The sequence below is a fragment of the Bufo bufo genome, chromosome 3 (genome assembly GCF_905171765.1).
Source record: "Bufo bufo chromosome 3, aBufBuf1.1, whole genome shotgun sequence".
Classification (NCBI taxonomy): Eukaryota; Metazoa; Chordata; class Amphibia; order Anura; family Bufonidae; genus Bufo; species Bufo bufo.
In genome coordinates, this window is record NC_053391.1 from 409,368,931 (window position 1) to 409,390,754 (window position 21,824).

Genomic DNA, 21,824 nt, shown 5'->3' on the forward strand with positions numbered 1-21,824 from the left:
CCGAAATGGATTAGGTACATTTTCGGCCGATATTTTCGGCTGCCGGAATTTCGGTGCACCCCTAATCATAATCATCCCCTAGACATCGCTGCACTTTAGCTCCTTCTGCCTGGCTGAGAGAGGAGCGCTCTGATTGGCTGCGCTCTCAGCCAAGGCCCATAGCAAAGAAAAAAGTTTAGCAACGCCCCATACAAAAAAAGCGCTTGAGTAACAGGCGCTGCAGCAGAACAAACGGGGCTATTATTTCAACATTCGGTGGCCGATTTGAAAAAAAAAAAAAAGGGGGAACATCAGTGGAAGCCGCACTATTAGGTAGGGTTATTAGTTTATTAAAATTATACTGATGAAAGGTCCTCTTTAATAAAATGGGAATGGTTGGTGATATTAACTTCCTGTTTGTGGCACATTATTATATGTGAGGGGGAAACTTTTCAAGATGGGTGGTGACCATGGCGGCCATTTTGAATCCAACTTTTGTTTTTTCAATAGGAAGAGGGTCATGTGACACATCAAACTTATTGGGAATTTCACAAGAAAAACAATGGTGTGCTTGGTTTTAACGTAACTTTATTCTTTCGTGAGTTATTTACAAGTTTCTGAAGACTTTTAAAATGTGTTCAATGTGCTGCCCATTGTGTTGGATTGTCAATGCAACCCTCTTCTCCCACTCTTCACACACTGATAGCAACACCGCAGGAGAAATGCTAGCACAGGCTTCCAGTATCCGTAGTTTCAAGTGCTGCACATCTCGTATCTTCACAGCATAGACAATTGCCTTCAGATGACCCCAAAGATAAAAGTCTAAGGGAGTTAGATCGGGAGACCTTGGGGGCCATTCAACTGGCCCACGACGACCAATCCACTTTCCAGGAAACTGTTCATCTAGGAATGCTCGGACCTGACACCCATAATGTGGTGGTGCACCATCTTGCTGGAAAAACACAGGGAACGTGCCAGCTTCAGTTCATAAAGAGGTAAACACATCATCATGTAGCAATTTCGCATATCCAGTGGCCTTGAGGTTTCCATTGATGAAGAATGGCCCCACTATCTTTGTACCCCATATACCACACCATACCATAAATTTTTTTGTTCCAACAGTCTTGGAGGGATCTATCCAATGTGGGTTAGTGTCAGACCAATAGCAGTGGTTTTGTTTGTTAACTTCACCATTCACATAAAAGTTTGCCTCATCACTGAACAAAATCTTCTGCGTAAACTGAGGGTCCTGTTCCAATTTTTGTTTTGCCCATTCTGCAAATTCAGTGCGCCGATCTGGGTCATCCTCGTTAAGATGCTGCAGTAGCTGGAGTTTGTAAGGGTGCCATTTGTGAGTAGCTAATATCCGCCGAAGGGATGTTTGACTAATGCCACTCTCCAGTGGCATGCGGCAAGTGCTACGCTGTGGGCTCTTGCTGAATGAAGCTAGGACAGCCACTGATGTTTCTTCATTAGAGACAGATTTCATGCGTCCACATTTTGGCAAATCCAACACTGAACCAGTTTCACGAAACTTAGCAAGCAGTTTGCTAACTGTAGCATGGGAGATGGGTGGTCTCATAGGGTGTCTTGCATTGAAACCTGCTGCAATGACCCGGTTACTGCGTTCACCAGACATCAACACAATTTCTATCCGCTCCTCACAAGTTAACCTCGGCGACATGTCAATGGCTGTAAACAAAGAGAAACTTGTAAATAACTCATGAAAGAATAAAGTTACGTTAAAACCAAGCACACCATTGTTTTTCGTGTGAAATTCCCAATAAGTTTGATGTGTCACATGACCCTCTTCCTATTGAAAAAACAAAAGTTGGATTCAAAATGGCCGCCTTCAAAATGGCCACCATGGTCACCACCCATCTTGAAAAGTTTCCCCCCTCACATATACTAATGTGCCACAAACAGGAAGTTAATATCACCAACCATTCCCATTTTATTAAGGTGTATCCATATAAATGGCCCACCCTGTATTTATACATTCTCCCCATTTGGACCATAAATATTGTAAATGCTCATTTCTCCTGCTGGGGAAGAGATGTGCAAGCAGCGCTAGCGTCGCCTATCATCTGTCTCATGGCTAAGGATGTTATAGGCCAGCCTGTGGCATAGTAATATCAAGACCCCTACCTTCTGCTCCACTGCTGGGATCCTAGCAGCTTTCCCACCCACATCCTCTCCATGCAATGAAAGTCTGGTCCCAACAAGTGCGATTGTAGAAGCACCACATCCAATTTTAAACATTTGAGATGTCTATTATATTGTGTTTATGGGGGGAGCACAACCCCTTAATGAACCAAGATATAAGCCTCATCAAAAATTTGGGATGTATGAAATAGGTGTTAGTGTATACCTCTGGACCAGACATCTAGGAACCATCCCAAAAAACCCCATTTCCCAGCCTCCAAAACAACATGTGAACAGTGCAAATTGGGAAATGATGTGCATTGGCAGAAAAAGAAATATAAATATAAAGTGGATATACGGCAATAAGTATCTTCCGCTGTTGCCCACATAAACCCTCAAGGACTTCTCTTTTTTTCCTGCAAAGACGTACACATTATAAAAATAATCACTTAAAGAGGACCTTTCATCGGTCCAAACATTGCAAGATAATTATCAGGCTACATCGAGCGGCGCCCAGGGATCTCACTGCACTTACTATTATCCCTGGGCGCCGCTCCGTTCGCCTGCTGTGTCCTCCGGTATTTTCACTGAATTGGTTCGACTACGCGGAGTCTGCCCTGTTTCACCCTGGGCTCACAGCCTGGGAGAAAAAAACTCCCAGGTTGTGAGATATGCGCCCAGGGTGAAACGGGGCAGACTCCGCCTAGTAGAACCAATTAAGTGAAAATACCGGAGGACACAGCGGGCGAATTGAGCGGCGCCCAGGGATAATAGTAAGTGCAGTGAGATCCCTGGGCGCCGCTCGATGTAGCCTGATAATTATCTTGCAATGTTTGGACCGATGAAAGGTACTCTTTAAGTGATTATTTTTAAAAAGTGTCTACGTCTTTGCAGGAAAAAAAGAGAAGTCCTTGAGGGTTTATGTGGGCAACAGCGGAAGATACTTGTTGCCGTATATCCACTTTATATTTATATTTCTTTTTCTGCCAATGCACATCATTTCCCAATTTGCACTGTTCACATGTTGTTTTGGAGGTCCTCTTTAAGTAGATTTTCCCTATGACAGACCTTAGTAATTTTATGTATAGTCACACACAGTCATAGTGTCAGATCCACCCAGAGAGTGAAACTCAAGAATACTGATAGGCTGGGAACTCCTTAAAGAGATATAAAACTTAACTTTTACTTAGTATTGCAAATAAAATAAATAAGGTGCTCAAAAATCAGATCAGCGGTATTGTGGGCTCCAAAATCTAGCCGTGTAACTGGTGCCTAGGTACACTATCCCTAATAGACCCTAGTCTGTAGATGGGGAGTTCCTATATGGCTGCATTTGGAGCACCCGCCCTGAGAAGAGCGACCCCCAGCCTCTGGAACCTCGGACCTATGTAATCCACCCTAATAGAAACTAACCCCTAATGGCCATCAGATCTTTATTTCCAACCAATGACTGGCTTCAGCAGTGAAGTGCTGCTTGTGGCCGCAGCACTGGTGAAGCCAGTCATTGGTTTGACCAGTACATGTGACTATGTCCCTGCACTGCTGGTTGTAAACAGTGTGGGGACTTTAAGATGGAGAAATCGGGGGCAGCGAGAAGGACCGGAACAGTGTGGAGCAGGTAAGTATAAATCTTCTATTTCAGAAGGCAGGCTGCAGGCACTTGCTTATAAATCAATATTACCAGAAAACCCCTTTAAATGTCTTGACTTTAACAACAGAAATGTTGGTAAGTATGCATCATGTAATATGTATAACAGGCGTCTTCTTTTAAAGGACTACTTCTTTAGCTACTTTTCAATGCAATTTTGTGCGAATTTTGAGTTTTCACTATCAATAAAAATAACTGGAATACCCTTTTAAGCAAGATAAATCTCTCTACCCTATCTTTTCTTTCTTAGAAAGGGTACTGTCACACTAGCGTTTTTCTTTTCCGGCGATGAGTTCCGTCACAGGAGCTCAATACCGGAAACAAACTGATCAGTTTTATCCTAATGCATTCTGAATGGACAGTATTCCGTTCAGGATGCATCAGTTCAGTCCCTCTTACGTTTTTTGGCAGGAGAAAATACTGCAGCATGCTGCAGTTTTCTCTCCAGCCAAAAATCCTGAACACTTGCCGAAATGCCGGATCTGGCATTAATTTACATTGAAATGTATTAATGCCGTCCCGGTACTAAGTGTTCCGGCAAACTGGATCCGGTTTCCCGATCTGCGCATGCGCAGACCTTTAAAAATGAGAAAAAATTTAAAAAACGGTTTTGTTTTTCCAGATCACAACCGGAAAGACGAATCTGGTATTGCAATGCATTTGTCAGACGGATCTGCATCTGGATCCGTCTCAGAAATGCATCCGTTTGCGTCCGGATTGCCAGATCTGGCAGGCAGTTCCGGCGACGGAACTGCCTGCCGGAATCCTCTGCCGCAAGTGTGAAAGTACCCTAACAACTCCATTTAAACAAAAAGCAACACAGGAAATTATGAAGAAGATTTGTTGCAACGGTGACAAGACAACCTTTCCTCAGACAATTATATATGAGTTGGTGTCTCACTTATTGCAAAATGTAATTTTTAGGCATCGTAAGCTATTTGTGTAAGGAAAGAGGAACCAAGAAAATGGAAAACTGGAAACACGCACTGATATAAAGTTTCAGTTTCTATGCGCTAAAGGACATGATGCGTCAAGTGTAGGCAGTTGCTTCACTTCTTCTGGATGAGCCATAGACTAGACATCATAAATCAGGGGAAGGCACAGGTCAAATGCCGCCATAACAATTATGCCTAGTTCACGCTTTGCCTTTGCCTTTGGAAATGATGCTTCTATTTGTAACCAGAACTACTGTAGGAATTGATCCATAAAAGATGAGTTAAAAAATAATACTTCTGTCTGTGAGCTCACCTCCAACTTTTGGCTGAAAACACATATTAATAAAAAAAAACAACAACTGTGAAGTGCATAAATAGTTGTTCAGCCACAGCAGCCAATGACAGCATTTTTTATTTCATGCCCATTTACATGGTGCGATTTCAGCCCTGAACGAGCGCTGTTCAATGATATACAAGTCAATTGGTGGTTGTTTTGATACCAAGCAGAACGCCAAGCAATTGTTATTGTCGCCAGCATATTCCCTATTCACACAGGACAACATGCTGCCATCAAAAGATCATTTTCCAATCAGCCCGACAAACATCAGCCAATGATTAGCAAACAGTTTTTCTTTTGCCTAACCGTAAGTCCATGCAAAAGGCACCTTACTGTCATTGTTATCAGGTTCTGTCTGATTGTGGGGGATTAGGTCATTTATCCCCATGATGTCACTATTGTGTCAGAGGTGCTGAGTAATGGGTCAGAACTGGAACTGAATAGGTGTTATGGGCAACTACTCCACATTTCTTTTGTACTACTTATGATATATATCCCCCATGCCAGTTCCTTGTAAACCTTCCATGTAATTCATTTCTATGAACACAGAAACATTTAAGGGATTTTTTTTATATATATTGATGGCAGTGGCGTAGCTGTAATAGAGGCAGACTACAAGACTGTTTTGGGGCCCAGGGGTAGGGGGGCCAGCACAGAACTTGCTCTTCTCTTCCCCTTGTAAAAATCCTACATTTTTACACAGCTGCCACTAGGGAGAGCTCATTGCAACAAGATTATTACAGCTTCCAAGATACCGTAGTTGTATTAATTCCTATTCATTGAGCTCCCCCTAGTGGTAGGTGCAGGCAGCCAGCTAGCTTTGTATTAGAAGGGAAGCAGGAGATTTATCAGTGTGTTTGACAGTGTCCTGGTGTAAATACATTGAGAAATATGGTCTTCAGAATGAGTGCCATATATCTAAAGCACCTGTTCCACTTTTTCCTGACATAAAAGTTGGATAAAGTGGGTATTATTGTTTTTTTTTTATTACAGTTTGTGTTAAAATAAAATTTCTTTCACTTGACTAAAAAAAACAAAAAAAAACATACATTTGTCAGAAATCTGGGGCGTTGCACGTGTTCGGCATTGCTTGGGGGTGAAGGATGTACATACATTGAGAAAAGATGCAGCGGGCCCATATAAAGTTTTGCTATGGGGCCGTATGAGATCTGTGTACACCCCTGATTGATGGCCTATCCTCAGAACAGGTCATCAGTATCAGATTGGTGGAGGTCTGACACCCGACACCCCTGCCGATCAGCTGATTCAGGTGGCCGGATGGAGCTCAAAGCATAATAGTGGCCATGCGGGGGTAGTGCAGCTCAGCCCCCATTTAAGGGAATGTGAACTGAGCTACTATAAACTGACACCAGAAACAACACAGTCCACTGTATAGTTTCCAGAACCGTTAGCTGCCCGAAACAGTTGATAGGTGGGGGTGTGGAGTTGGACCCCCTTGATCTGAAGTTGATGATCTATCCTGAGGATAGTAAGAAATTTCAGTACAAATTATGAATTTGATGCTTCTTTTCAAATGTAATTTTTTTTTTTTATTTAAAGATAACATTTATCTGAATGCAGTGTGTTATCTAGTTGTAGCTTCTATCATCCTGAGTGGTCTATCGGTTTCTGATTTTAGTAGAGAGGTGCCTACTATCAATTAAAATAAAAAGAAGATACGGGAAAAGGCAAGCACATGCTTTTGGCTTATTCTTTATCTCCTATTCTTTTTTTTTAAGAAAGAGGAAACATATGCATGGCCTCCTCTCCAGTGACAAGAGTCACTAGGCCCCTGTATTGCCAGGACCTTGGTCCAAGAACAACAGATTCCACATTTCACAAGGTATACTTTTTATACAAAAAACTATAGGGGGGGATTTATCAAACTAGTATAAAGTAGAACTCGTTTAGTTGCCCATAGCAACCAATCAGATTCCATCTTTTGACAGCTCCTTTTGAAAATGAAAGGTGGAATCTGATTGGTTGTTATGGGCAGCTAAGCCAGTTCTACTTTACACCAGTTTGATAAATGCTGCCCATAGAGTGCTTGAAATGTGCAGAACATTTGTTGCAGAAATATGCCAACAGGTGGATGGTTTGCATACATTTGACACCAAAAATACACTTTTTCCAGCCTATTTTTCTGCAGCCTCATTGAGCTCAGCCTTGTCTGTCTCATGAGGAGGCTTCAGGGACACTATTTAAACCAGTTGGCCTGGTTATTATTACTTGAGTGTCTTTGATTGTTCTATCTAACCACTAGCCCGTATTCCTTTTCTATGATCCAGATTTGCCAAGGCTTTGTTCACACTTTGCTTTATCCGTCTGTTGGCGGTATACATTGAGAAGATTTCCCACTGCCCCTCTACCCAAGTGCCTCACTGCCATCTCTGCAGCCCCCTGCCCCAAGTGCCTCACTGCCACCTCTGCTCCCACTGCCCCAAGTGCCTCACTGCTCCCCCCTGCCCCAAGTGCCTTACTGCCCCTTCTGCTCCCCATGCCACAGGTGCCTCACTACCTTTTCAGCTCTCTCTCCCTGCCCCAGCTGCCTCACTATCTCTTCTGCTTTCCATCTGCTCCCCATGCCTCAGGTGCCTCACTACCTTTTCAGCTCTCTCCCCCTGCCCCAGCTGCCTCACTATCTCTTCTGCTTTCCATCTGCTCCCCATGCCTCAGGTGCCTCACTACCTTTTCAGCTCTCTCCCCCTGCCCCAGCTGCCTCACTATCTCTTCTGCTTTCCATCTGCTCCCCATGCCTCAGGTGCCTCACTACCTTTTCAGCTCTCTCCCCCTGCCCCAGCTGCCTCACTATCTCTTCTGCTTTCCATCTGCTCCCCATGCCTCAGGTGCCTCACTACCTTTTCAGCTCTCTCTCCCTGCCCCAGCTGCCTCACTATCTCTTCTGCTTTCCATCTGCTCCCCATGCCTCAGGTGCCTCACTACCTTTTCAGCTCTCTCCCCCTGCCCCAGCTGCCTCACTATCTCTTCTGCTTTCCCTCTGCCTCAGTGCCCCATCTGCTCCCCCCTGCCCCAAGTGACTCACTGCCCCTTTTGCTTTTCCTGCCTCAAGTTCCTCATTGCCCCCTCTGCTCCCTCCTGCCTCAAGTGTCTCACTGCCCCATCTGCTCCACGTGCCCCAAGTGTCTCACTGACCCTCCTACTCCCTCCATCCCAGGTGCCTCACTACATCTTCTGCCTCCTAAGATGTACACCCCTGATTGTTGGCTCGTCCCCATTGCGGCCTGCTATTAGCTGCCCCCCGATGCCGGATATTTTAATCCGCGACGGGGAGATGCAGCGGCGGCTGTGCTGGTATGAGAAGCAACGCCGGGGGCCAGGGAGCAGGGTAAGTACAACCTCTGTGAAGGGCCCAGGCATATGGGGGCGCATCATAGAACTTGGATAACCCCTTTAAGGCACCAATCCAGAAAGTTATAGCACAAAGCTTTAAGACAATCATTTAGTCGAACAATTGCAAGAATAGCCTAAACAGGAAGTGGAAATGAGTGTTTCAAAATCTGGTCTGCTATAGTGAGTTCTGTAACCTGGATCATTTCTTACTGGATGTAAAGAGAAGTAACGTCCAGAGAACCGAGTGGAACTGAGTGAACGGCAGACAGTAAGTTTGATATTCCTTTGAATAATTAAGGATTGTTGTCTAACCAGCTGTATTTCTATGGAGTTGTATCATTATGACAGTGAATATAACAGGCTGGGTTTTATACAGTGTTACTGTATACTTTAATTAATTTCCCTTACTTTTTATGAATTAAAATACATCTCCGTAATTAGTTCATAGAAGCAGTTGTAGCGTGGCAGTACATATTTTTCTACATATGAGTAATCATCTTGTTTATGTTCATAAAGATATAATTTACAATTCAGCCATTTATGGTATACAAATTAGATATATAATGTCTGGAAACACATAGAAAGATGATAGTTGAATAAGGGGGTAGTCAGATATTCGGATAATTATATATATTGTAGTCAGGTGAACAGAAATGTGTATGGTAAAGTCCTGGAAGGGGTGTATATCCTCAACTGGGTGAGGTAAATAAAATCCAAAAAGTTAAAATGGTCTCAACAATGTGTAGGTTGCTGAGACAGTTTTGTTAAGTTTACGGGCTGGATTTTATTGGACTGGGAGAAGGTAGGCTTGGTAGTCCACCCCATTCCAGGGCAGGTTTTCCCCTAGCCTGATGGATCCCCAACTGAAGCCAGCTGGGATTGTTAAGTGGAAATAAAGCACAGTCCAGGCTGTCAGTCTGAGAAGAGTGATGCCTGGAGAAAGTCTGGGAAGCTGACTGCCCTGGGGGCTAGAGAAGCTGATTTCTCTGTGTGACCTGTGTTCAATAGATGAGCTAGGATCTTCACTGTATTAGCCAAAGCCCAGATGGGCAGGTGTTTATTTTGGTTTGGTTTATGTTTTTTTTGTTTGGTGCTGGACCTTCACCTTACCCAGTGAGCTATAACTGGGGTTTGAGTGTATTGCCGGAGTGTAATGAAAAAGTAAAACATCATTTGGACTTTAACCCTGTGGCCTGCAAGAGAATCTGTCACCGCCGCCCTGCTTGAGAGAGCAATCCCTTACAATATATATACACTGTATGTATGTGTGTGTATATATATATATATATGTATTAGAGTTGCACCGGATATCGAACTATCCATAGCTAATCAATACTTTTTGACCCGGATCGATTCGATACCGGGATTTGCGGTTCGGTGGATCGTAGTGCCCTCTCATAGAGGCCGGGTATGCATACATTTGTATTAATGGTTTAATTACATTCATTGGTGGGGCAGTGCGCACCCCCCCCCCCCCCCCCAGTATTATAGTCATTGGTGGCGCAGTGTGCCCCCCAACCCCAGTATTATATTCATTGGTGGCAGTGCCACCTCCTCCCAATATCATAGTCATTGGTGGCAGTGGCCACAGGGTCCCCTCCCCTCCACCTCAGTCTATTCGTTGGTGGTGCAGTGGCAGCTTCCCATCGGAGCCCCAGCAGTGAAATTTGTTACCATGGCAGCCAGGATGCTACTGAAGCATTGGCTGCCATGGTAAGCTCCCTGCTGCTGTGTGCACACAGCACAGGGCAGCAGGGACAGTGTGAAGTCCTATTCACCCTAATAGAGCTCTAACAGGGTGACTAGGACAAGGGTTCCAGCCCCTAAGAGGGCTAATATTCAATAAAAAGTAAAAAGAAAAGTAAAAAAAACACCAAAATATTAAAAGTTTAAATCACCCCCTTTCACATTAAAAAAATAAACATATTAATTATCGCCACGTCTGAAAAAGTCCAAACTATTAAAATATTTAAAAAATATCTCCTATGCGGTGAACACCGTAACAGAAAAAAATAAAAACTGCGTGATCTGCCATTTTTTTAGTCACCTTGTCCCCCCCAAAAAATAGGATAGGACTGTTCTATTAGGGGCTGGACGTTCCATAAAATGCGGAATGCACGCGTTGTTTTTTTTTCCGAATGGTATCGAGTATTGCCATACTTTTTTATGGTATCGAAATTGAATAAAATTTTTGGTATCGTGACAACCCTAGTGTAAATTCTGCTTTCAATTTTGCTGTTGATTACAGCAGGTACACCCACCATGAAAACATTACAATCTTTTTTCTTGGTAGAGGTACCTGTTGTAATATACGGTTTGGAGCAAGATCAGGAGCCTGCAAGTGCAACACTGTGATCTGTTCATACATTTTGGAGTATCCAGATGGTTTGTCTGGTGGTCACCGGCACAGTGGGTAGAAGTTCTGGTTTGCTAATCCCTCCTTTGTCTACTAATATATATATATATATATATATATATATGTGAGGCAGTGACAGGCCTCATATATGAAGATGGAAGATATGTATCTCCTAGAATGGTGCAGGAAACCTATTAGAGGAGGGTGTTCACCTGGCCTGAGGTGAGGCCAGGTGCGATAATCACTTGGGGATAAAGCAATCCTCAGTGTGTGAGAGGAGGATTTAGGCCCCAGGGAACAGAACTGCAGAGGGCCTGTGTGGTCCCAGCCAGGAGGGCTGGGGGGCCACAAGGCTGAGGAAGCCTGAGTGTGAGTAAATGGAGAAGGAAGCCTGCAAAGGCTCCAGGAGGGCTGGGCGGCGACAAGACTGAGGAAGGCTGGCGACCCAGCGACACCTGAAGAAAAGAGGTGTTGCACGGTCAGAGTCAGGAGGACTGCTGGACCATATCCCCCCACAAGCTATTTCGCTGCTTTTACCAGGAGGAATGGTGGGTTGCACTGGTCACAGTTAGGAGCCTGTCGGACCGAAGCCGAATACCGCAGTGTGAACACTGACCTAGAGGTGAGTTAGGGAGACCTCTGTATAGTGAGTGCCTAGCCGGGCAAGCTTTGTTGCTTTGTGTTGATGTAACACATTGTGAGGTGAATCTGCGACTTCATGGTGCCGAGTGATGCCAAACTTGGAAGTGTGATGTGCTGTGTGACAAATAAAGCACTGTTTGATCTTGAAAACCCCCTGTTTGATGAGAAGTCTGTCATTGCCAACCCCTGAGAGAGAGCGATCCCTTACAATAAATATATATATATATATATATATATATATATATATATATATATATATATATCATGGCATGGCAATGCACGTGTGCTAGTTACCCATACCATGCACAATGTTATTCAGTGGAGGCCACTGATGGACAGGTGTAGTCATATACCCCCCCATCAGCAGCCATGTCGGTTCCAGAGTACTGTGTAAACAAGGGAGCAGACTGTACTACACCAGGGGCGGGGCTGGCACAACCATGCTGAAGAGCTTTTAACAGTATTTTAGGAAATTGATCATAGTTCTATTTCCAGCACATCTGTACAAGTTAGGATAAAGTGTCAAACCCTTTTAAAGGCAATGAACACCTTTGGGGTTAATTTTTATCATTGAATTTTACTCATTTTGGGCTACAAATCATATATTTCAACTGGTCTTTATTAAAGATTTTCAACAGTTTTTGTTCTACAGCCTTCATTTTCTGTGTATTTGCAGACGGTTGCTTTCTGTTTTCACTGAATCTATTGAGCTGCTCTGATGACTCATCTATAGTCCTTATCTCTGAACTCCTGATGGGTCATAAACACTCATTATAGCTAAATTCTTATTAAACTGTTAAGAATGTAGCTTAAATGATTGTTTATGAGCTGTCAGGAGTTCAGAGCTTAGGGCTAAGCATCGAGCCATCAAAGCAGCTCCCTGATGGATTCACTGTAAAGCAGATCCACTGAAAGTGACGGTTGTAGAACAAAAACTGTTGAAAAAATGAAAAGACAAATTGAAAAAATTATTTTAGCCCAAAATGAGTAAAATGCAATGATAGCCAGGATGAGGGAGCCAGGGATAACAATATTGATGGTAACGTGATCTCAGCATATTGACAGCCAATCATAGTGTGCTTTGCTTTGAGGTTGATTTTCTGGAGAATTAGAAACAACTTTTTATGGGTTCTTGGCAGAAGGGTTGGGAAACACTTTTTTTTTTAACTATAAGGGATCTGTCACACGAGCGGATGCCGTGCGTGGAGTCCGCTGCGTGAAAGAGAGACAAGCCCTGTTCCGGACAGCAGAGACATTGAGCATTAACATGATTAATAATGCTCTGTGCCTCTCTGTGATCTTTTTACTACAAAATAACAGTGAGAGAAAATTGTCACCGTGATTTTGTAGTAAAAAGGTCACAGTGAAGCAAAGAGCATTATCAATCATGTTAATGCTCCGTGTCTCTGCTGTCCGGAATGGGGCTTGGCTCTCTTTCATGCAGCGGATTACCAGCACGGGATCCGCTTTTGTAAAAGAGCCCTAAAGGTTTATAATGATGCCATACAGTATTTGGTTTTATATAGAAAATTTCTTGTCACACGTTCCAGGAAAAGGATTTCGTTCACATGAACTACCTCATACTGTACTAACAGTTCATATTTTGGAAGAAGTTGTGGTCAGTTTCCTACTCTTACTCAATATAGAGGTTTTTTTTTGTGTTTAGGCTATGATGTTATTATATATAATTTCCTGTAGTCTTAGTAAATATTAGCAACCGACTGTCTAAACAAAATACAGTCTTTTTTTGGAGATGTTATAGCTCATCTTTTTAGCCGTTGCTTCTTGTAAAGCCTGCCAAAATACAAGCAAACATATATTTGTTGTCTCACTTCAAGTGCCCTAATCAAAGTGCCCTAATTTAAATGTCTTTATGGCTTAAAGCTATTTCTGTGGAAAGTGACTACAAATATACAGGCACTTCTAAAATAATGGTAAAAATCTAAAGGGGTTATTCATGATTATAATTTTTTAATCCCAGCAGGACATGTGGGTGGATCGACCTGCTCCCTAGAGCTCAGCTCGGTCTTACTGAGTCCCGGGTTGAGTTCACCGCACTTCCAATTCCTCAGCTCTCAACTTTCTGCATGGATAGGTGTCACAGACGTTCCCGTGGCAGGAACCAGGAGATCGGAGAGACTGGCAACTCGTGGGTTAAATTGACAAGTTCACTGTGGATCTTAGTGTGTGTGTGTTTTGGTGAATGCTACACCCCTTCCTTCAGGTGTTGCTTGTTGGTGATTTGCCTTTCCCATAAGTAGCAGCTTTTCACTCTTGGAGGTGCGATTTATAGATTTTCTTCCTGCTTTCTAACTAGCTGGTGCTTCTGGAGTTGCCAGTTTTCTACTTTCAGATAAGTCTTGTCTGTTCTTATTGTTTTGTGTTTGTTATATTCCCTGTTGTTTGTATCTGGGCCGGAGACAGAGACTTCCATTCGTCCATCTGGGGGGGAATGGGTTGTCTCTGGTCCTAACCTCATTCCAGGGCCTTATAGGTATATAAGGGCCTAGGTATCCAGCATATGAATATTTCTTCAAGGTCTATTCATATTGATAAGTAGTTAGTTCTCGGATTAGGGTTGTTTAGGAGGTGACCTGTTTCTTCCCTAGTTTCCAGGCCCAGTTACTGTTTCCCTTCCCTCCTGTGTTTAGTGTGGAGTTTTTCCCCCACACTGATCGTGACATTATAAACCACTGAATAACTGTCATTTTGTTGTCTATATCAGTTCAGCCATGGATGTTATCGCTGCACTGACCGGACAGCTACAGGGGCTGTCTCTGGAGGTGGATGACCTGCGTACGACCGTCTCACAGATGCAGAGACCACTGTTGGCTGATCCTAGTAGTGGTTACCTGACCTCTCCTGAACCTAAAGTTGCTCTCTCGGATAGATTCTTGGGGGGGGGGGGGGGGGGATTTTATTCGGTTCAGGGAAGCGTGCAAATGGTACTTTAAGTTGCGTCCACGCTCATCTGGTGATGAGAGCCAGAGAGTGGGTGTGATTATTTTGTTGCTTAAAGGGGACGCCCAGTCTTGGGCTTTTTCTCTGCCGACCGGATCACAGTCTCTCCAATCAGTAGATGCATTTTTCGGAGCTTTAGGTCTCATCTATGATGACCCGGACCAAACCTCCCTGGCCGAGACTAAATTACGCGGCCTGCGTCAGGGAGAGCGTTCGGCAGAGATCTATTTATTCTGAATTTAGGAGGTGGGCTATGGATACTGAGTGGAACGATCCAGTTCTCCGTAGCCAGTTTTGTCAGGGATTATCTGAGAGGCTGAAGGACACTTTGGCCTTTCATGAGAATCCTGAGTCTTTGGAAGCCGCTATGTCTTTGGTTGTACGTATTGATAGACGCCTGAGAGAGAGATCTAAGGGCCCACTTTCTCAGGACGTTCTATTACATAACGTACCGTATTCCTTTGAGTCTTTGGGTGAAGAGACTCCTGAGCTTATACCTGAGGATGAACCCATGCAATGAGGGGGAGCGACTCCGGGATCTGCTTGCAAAAGTAGGAATCGCAAGCAGGGAGTATGGTTTTTTTTTTTTTAAGCGGCAAAAAGAACAACAAAAAGGGGTGTCTAAATCCCATCTGTGGATCTTATTGTGTCTGTGTTTTGGTGAATGCCACACCCCTTCCTTCAGGTGTTGCTTGTTGGTAAACTAACTTTTTTCCATAAGTAGCAGCTTCTCACTCTTGGTGGTGCGGTTTATAGATTTTCTTCCTGCCTTCTAACTAGCTAGTCGGTTGTACTCTGTGGTGCTTCTGGAGTTGCCAGTTTTCTACTTTCAGATAAGTCTTGTCTGTTCTTATTGTTTTGTGTTTGTTACATTCCCTGTTGTTTGTATCTGGGCCTGAGACAGAGACTTCCATTCATCCATCTAGGGAGGAATGGGTTGTCTCTGGTCCTAACCTCATTCCAGGGCCTTATAGGGATATAAGGGCCTAGGTATCCAGCATATGAATATTCCTACCTTCAAGGTCTATTCATATTGATAGGTAGTTATGGCCCGGATTAGGGTTGTTTAGGAGGGGAGTTTTTCCCCCACACTGATCGTAACAATAGGGTCACGTGTGCCAATGACTGGCCCCAGCATTAACATGTCCCCAAATGGAAGGTCAATGTGGGGGTCACATGCTTCTGAGGAACACTTCATAGCGGAGCCCAGTGATTGGCTGCAGCAGTGCAGTTTACCCTGTCCATGCATGAAGTTTACATGTGGGGACTGAATGTGCAGTCAACCAAGCACATGGAGCCAAAACCGGGTGGTGGGGAGCAAGCAAGTATAGTTCCCTTCACAAGTCCTGCTTAGGTTGGGGGTGAATTTTAAAAAGTCATGGACAACCCCTTGAAGGATAGGATTGGCACAGTGTGGCAATATAAAGTTATACAGCCTTTTAGTATTATGCTTTTATATGAACAACTGTATTTTTTTTATACAACTAGTTTAGTTTTATTCAGAATTTAGTCATTGTGGTGTGATTATAGGGAACTCAAGATGCTGTGTCAGGTTACACCCAAAGTTTATGCACAGACTTAAGTATCAGTCATGTGTCAAACGGGATGGTTTTGTAACCAGGGTACAACCATTCCAAAGTTGGTGATCTTGTTCCTCTACCTGTAATGGAATTTGCATAGGGGCATGTATAGCAATTCTCTGATATACACTACTTACAAAAAGTTAGGGATATTTGGCTTGTGGGTTAAATTTCAGGATGAACCTAAAATGGGGAACCCAAAAATCACATCAGACAATTCGACAACCATTTACATCAGCGTGGTTTACGTGCTAGACGATCTGCAAGGGTACCACCAGGCACAGGGGTCATGGTCTTGCATCGGCCAGGGAGCATTTACGCTGGACGAGGGACCAGTGGGCTTCAATGCTGTTCACTGATGAAAATTGATTCACGCTGAGCAGAAATGATGGCCGCCAATGATGTTGGAGACGTCAAGGAGAGCGATATGCATCAGCCACTGTTGTCACCAGATGAGCCTTTGGTGGTTGTGTTATAGTGTGGGCAGGTGTGTCTAGACAATACAGAACTGCCCTACACTTTGTAAATGGTACAGTGACAAGCACATACTACTTGAATAACATCATTAATCCAGTCATTGTGCCTCTGCATGAACAACACAGGCCTAATTTCATCTTCATGGATGACAATGTGCCAGCTCACCGGGTGCACATCATTAGGGAATGGCTGCTTGAGGCTGGGGTACCTCAAATGGAGTGGCCTGCACTTTCTCCAGACCTGAATCCCATTGAAAACCTATTTGATCAGCTGAGTTGCCATGTAGAGGCTCATAACTCTGTACCCCAGAACCTCAATGACCAGAGGTCCGCCCTTCAAGAAGAGTAGGATGCCATGCCTCAGCAGACAATAAGTCGACTTGTGAACAGCATGAGATGTCGTTGTCAAACTGTGATTGATGCTAAAGGCCACATGAAAAGTTATTGAGACATTGACATTTTTGTGGAGGTATACCCACTACTGGTTTTGGCTTTTGTTTCAATAAATTGTTTGAGATGAGAAAATCACCAATGCATGCTTCTACTTGAAGAGGGCACTGGCTATTTGTTCAGTCCCACAAGCTCAACCATCATCCTACCACCAACCCCACATCCTAACCCAGGAAATAAACACACCACACCACTGCTTGGATTTAATCGGCCACAGCAGCCGTTTATTGAATACATACAAAATAAATAACATAAGTTAACCCATGACGAGGGAGGTCCTAGAAGCCCCAATAACTCCATAAACGCTGGAACACCTGCGTCTCCATCTTGCCCCCAGCCGTTGAACCCAGCTCGGAGGCAGCAACTGATGGAACGCGTAATTAGTTCCTACCAGCTCCTCAATGAGAGTCCAGCTCCTCCCGCGGGGCCCTCCCATCCTCAGGTACCACCATATTCCTCCACTTCAAGGACCTCCCCCGCCTCCAAGAACGCGCAGCTTGACCACCTCAACCCTGCGCGTCCCTCCACACACGCAAAGCAATTTCAACACCACTCTGGAGCCCCAGAGCCCACAAATCCGTACCCACCGCATTCAGGTGCACTCCATCTGCTCTCCAAAATGCACCCTCACCTTTCTCCAACACCTCATGCCGCACCACCACACCGCCATTCCTTGCCATAAACCGGCCAACTGCTCTGTTCACCTTAATCCGAGCCTTATTAAGGCTCTCCACTGACCTCGCACCCCTCCACGCCTTCCGCGGCACAATGTCTGACCAAACTGTTATGATCCCTGGAAACAACGCCCAAATCCTGAGCAAGTCAAACTTGACGTCACGGACCAATTCCCTAAAAGGACGCTTACCTAAATCATTCCCCCCCACATGTAAAACTAACACATCCGGAGGACGATCCAATCGCACGAAATGATGCACCTCCCGCAAAACTACACCCCACAACATACCTCTAACACCTAACCACCTGACCGTAGCGCACTCCGGACTAAAACCCAACTGTCGCCCACTCGGCCTCACATCCGCTCTGATCGCACCCCAGAACACATAGGAGTGCCCCAGAATCCATACCAAAGCCGCCACCGTCCGACCTGTAAACACAAAAAGAAACAAATTAAAACCCACCTGTCACCGACCGTACCACTACAATAATGCAGGCCTCACATATGATTTGAAACGCACCGACTCCCAACGCCCAATCCTCCTAATCACCTCCTCACTGGCGCCCCACCTGGCTGCCTCAGTTGCCGCACCAATTCTGAACGAATGACCAGAATACTCCTTGACCGGCACACCCAAAAGCTTCAAACATTTTTTAAAAACCGCCAGGAACTGAAACCTAGACAAAAAGGAGCCATCCTCATGCCTAAGGAAAGGAACCTCATTACGCTGCAGCCCCGCCCCATAAGACCCTGCACACCGCACCGGACACATACTACAACCTGGTACCTGGAACAACGTAAAACGCTGCCCCCTGCCCTCCTGATCCGTTTTTCACCTCCGAATCCGGACATACACCCTATCCCCCGCTAACTCAACATCTTCACTCCTAAGTCCCCCCGCTCTACTCACACTGTCACACACCAACTCCCCCAAGCGAAAAGCACCGAAAAACGCCAAAGCAAATGCAGCCCTGAACAGCACTAACTCCCAACCAGAACTACAAACACAACTCAACTTCTCACCCATTTGCACAAGCAACTCGAAGGACACCGGCCTCCGACAATCCGGCACCCTGCCTGCCCCCCTACGCCACCCTTTCAACACCTGCCTAACCAAAAAACCCTTAGTCAAATCCGGCAACCCCCGCAACTTAAAGCCAAACGCTACCCCCGCAATCAAGTGGTTCACCTTTGACACCGACCACCCTTCGCCCTTCAACTGTCCTAACAACATCAACAACCTCACATCACCATCCCCCACACCAGCCCCCCAGGATCCGTTCCAAGATTCCCAAGTCGCCCACGCCTTACCATACTCCCTCCAAGTACCCGGGCTCAACGAATCCCTCAACATCCCCATCACTTCTCCTCCAGGATCCCCCACAGCCACGGCGGACACTCCAGACCTTCCAGTTCCGCTTCTGGCGCAAGAAGCCGGAACCGCTCCCACTGTAAACGAGAAAGAGAATCCGCCACTGAATTAGACACTCCAGCCACATGTTCTGCCACCAACCACATGTTAATCGACAAACATCGTAATACCAGAAACTGTAACAGCCTAACCACCGGCGGGGAAGATGCGGACAAACTGTTGATAGCCTGAACTACCCCCAAATTGTCACAATGAAAACGCACCTTCCTGTTTTCAAATTTCTCACCCCACAATACCACCGCCATCACAATGGGAAAAAGTTCCAACAACGCCATGTTCCTCACCCAACCCCGACTTACCCACGAATCCGGCCATACTCCCGCACACCATTGTCCTTGGCAATAAGCCCCAAAACCCACTCCCCCCGACGCATCAGTGTACAACTCGAACTCCACACTATCACACAACTCCGCCATCACTAAAGACCTGCCATTGTACTGACCCAAAAACTCCGCCCACACCCTTAAGTTCCCTTTTAACTCCTTGCGTAACCTGATAAAATGATACGGCGCTACCACCCCCGCCGTAGCCGCAGCCAGTCGTCTACAAAAAATTCTACCCATTGGCATAATTTGACAAGCAAAATTTTATTTACCCAACAATGACTGCAAATCCCTCAGCCTAATCTTCTCCCTGACCAAGGCCCTATCAATCTCCAAACGCAAATCCACCAACTTATCCTGCGGAAGCCTGCACTCCATCCGCTCAGTATCTATAACAATCCCCAAAAAACACAACTCTGTCACCGGCCCCAACGTTTTCTCCCGCGCCAATGGTACCCCAAAACGCGCAAAAACCGACTGCACCGTGTGCAGCAACAAAGAACACACCCGCGAATTCGCTGGCCCTAAACACAAAAAATCGTCTAAATAATGGATAACGGATGAACAACCTGAAACTTCCACCACTACCCATTCCAAAAACGAGCTGAAGGTCTCAAAATATGCACATGACAGAGAGCACCCCATTGGCAAACACCTATCCACAAAATATTCGCCATCCCAAAAACAACCCAACAAACCCATGCTCTCCACATGTACCGGAAGCAATCGAAAGGCCGCCTCCACATCCACCTTAGCCATCAACGTCCCCTGCCCCAACCGCCTCACCCATCTTACAGCCGCATCAAAGGAGGTATATACCACCGAACAAAGTTCAGGATCTATACCATCATTGACCGACGCACCTTTTGGATAAGACAAATGATGAATGAGCCGAAACTTATTCGGCTCCTTCTTAGGCACCACACCTAACGGGGACACCTTCAATCCCAGAATCGGCGGCTCCTTGAATGGACCCGCCATCCGCCCCAACTCCACCTCCTTCCTTAACTTTTCCGCCACAACACCCGCGTGAACAAGCGCGGACCTAAGATTCTTAAGAACCATAGGCCCCGCCGTAACCACTGATGGAATACGAAAGCCAAACCTAAAACCATCCCCCAACAACCCGGCCGCAACCCGATCCGGATATCTATCTAGGAACACCTGCATCTCTTCCACCCGCACCGGCGTCCGTCCCTTTTCCAGCACCATCACCCCCCCTATTCTTACCCCCTTTGAAGCAACGGTTAGCTACATGGGCTCCCCCACACCCCGTGCACTCGTGCTTAAATTTGCACTTGGCACCAAATCTGCAACTTCCTTCATTAAAAAGGAAGCACAACCCTTTCGCCGATGCCGCTGCCAACGCCCCAGGGGATGACCCCCCGGACTCCCCACGAAAGGACTGCCCAGCCCTAGGAGGCGCCGTCACCCTCAACCACAACCTAATATCCTTATGATCCCACCGGATATCAGGCCTCACGCTGCCGGAACTGCTCGTCATAACGGAGCCAGCCCACACCACCATACACCCTATAAGCCTCCCCTATAGCGTCCTGGTAGCAAAACAGCGCCGAACAGCATTCCGGCGCCCGTTCCCCAATGACACTTGCTAATATGGCAAACGCCTGTAGCCAATTAGCAAAGGTACGTGGAATCAATCGATGCCTACGCTTATCCTTATCCTCCTTTTCCCCTTCATCCTTCTTACCCCTATCCAGGTTAAACCTTTCCAACGGAAGCAGCGAGAATATCTCCACATACTCCCCCCCTTCCAGATCTTTTCTCTCTCACTTCCTGCTTTAAATGAGCCCCCAGCGGCCCCTCAAAGCACACGTACACCTCACCCCGAGCCCTATCATCCAACCTCTGCACCTCCTCCTCCCCCCCCCGCTTGCGTCTCCACCGACACCGACCCTGCCCCTGCCGTAACAACCTGCGTCCCTGACCCTAGCCCCGGCACCACTCCCCACCCCGGCAATGGAGACCCAGCACCAGCACCCATACCTGACAACCAACCCGCCAATCCCCCCAAAAACTGCCCCAAACCTTTACCAAATTCACCCATGTTCCCACCCGGGAAACCCTGAGCTAAAACAGATCCCCAACCAATCTCACCAGGCACCACGGGAGCTGTGACTCCCGCTGCCGTAGATCCTGAATCCCGCCGTAATGCCACTTCACCATCAAAGCTCCTGGATGTCGACGGCTGCTCCTCCTGGACCATCTGCACGACCCTCTGCACCACGCTGGCTGGACGCCTGGACGAGACCGCAGCACCCACCGCCGCAAGGGGATCTTCGTCCACACTGCTGGAATCTTCTCTGGGCCTGCCCTGGAACTCCTCTCCCCTCAGAGCAGCCCGAGGAACCCTGATGCTTTCTGACTGCCGAGTGGACCGCCCGCTTAAGGAAGGACTGGGCCGGTCCACCGTCCCTGGTCCCGCATCCGTGTCGACTGCTGCAGGGAACGGGGGAAGGGGCGTCCCGCTCCTACCAGGGCCCCGCCGAGAATCGGGATTCCTCCCACGGCG

General features: G+C 46.1%; 1 protein-coding gene across 2 annotated transcripts in view; it reads left to right on the top strand.

Moving 5' to 3' along the window:
- Window positions 1–8,612: 8,612 nt before the first annotated feature.
- LOC120993444 overlaps window positions 8,613–21,824 on the top strand; it is a 60,967-nt gene continuing 47,755 nt past the window's right edge. For both annotated transcript variants that reach the window (XM_040421950.1, XM_040421951.1), the window contains exon 1: window positions 8,613–8,663. The gene's annotated coding sequence lies outside the window, so the exon portion shown is untranslated. The remainder of the gene's footprint in view (window positions 8,664–21,824) is intronic.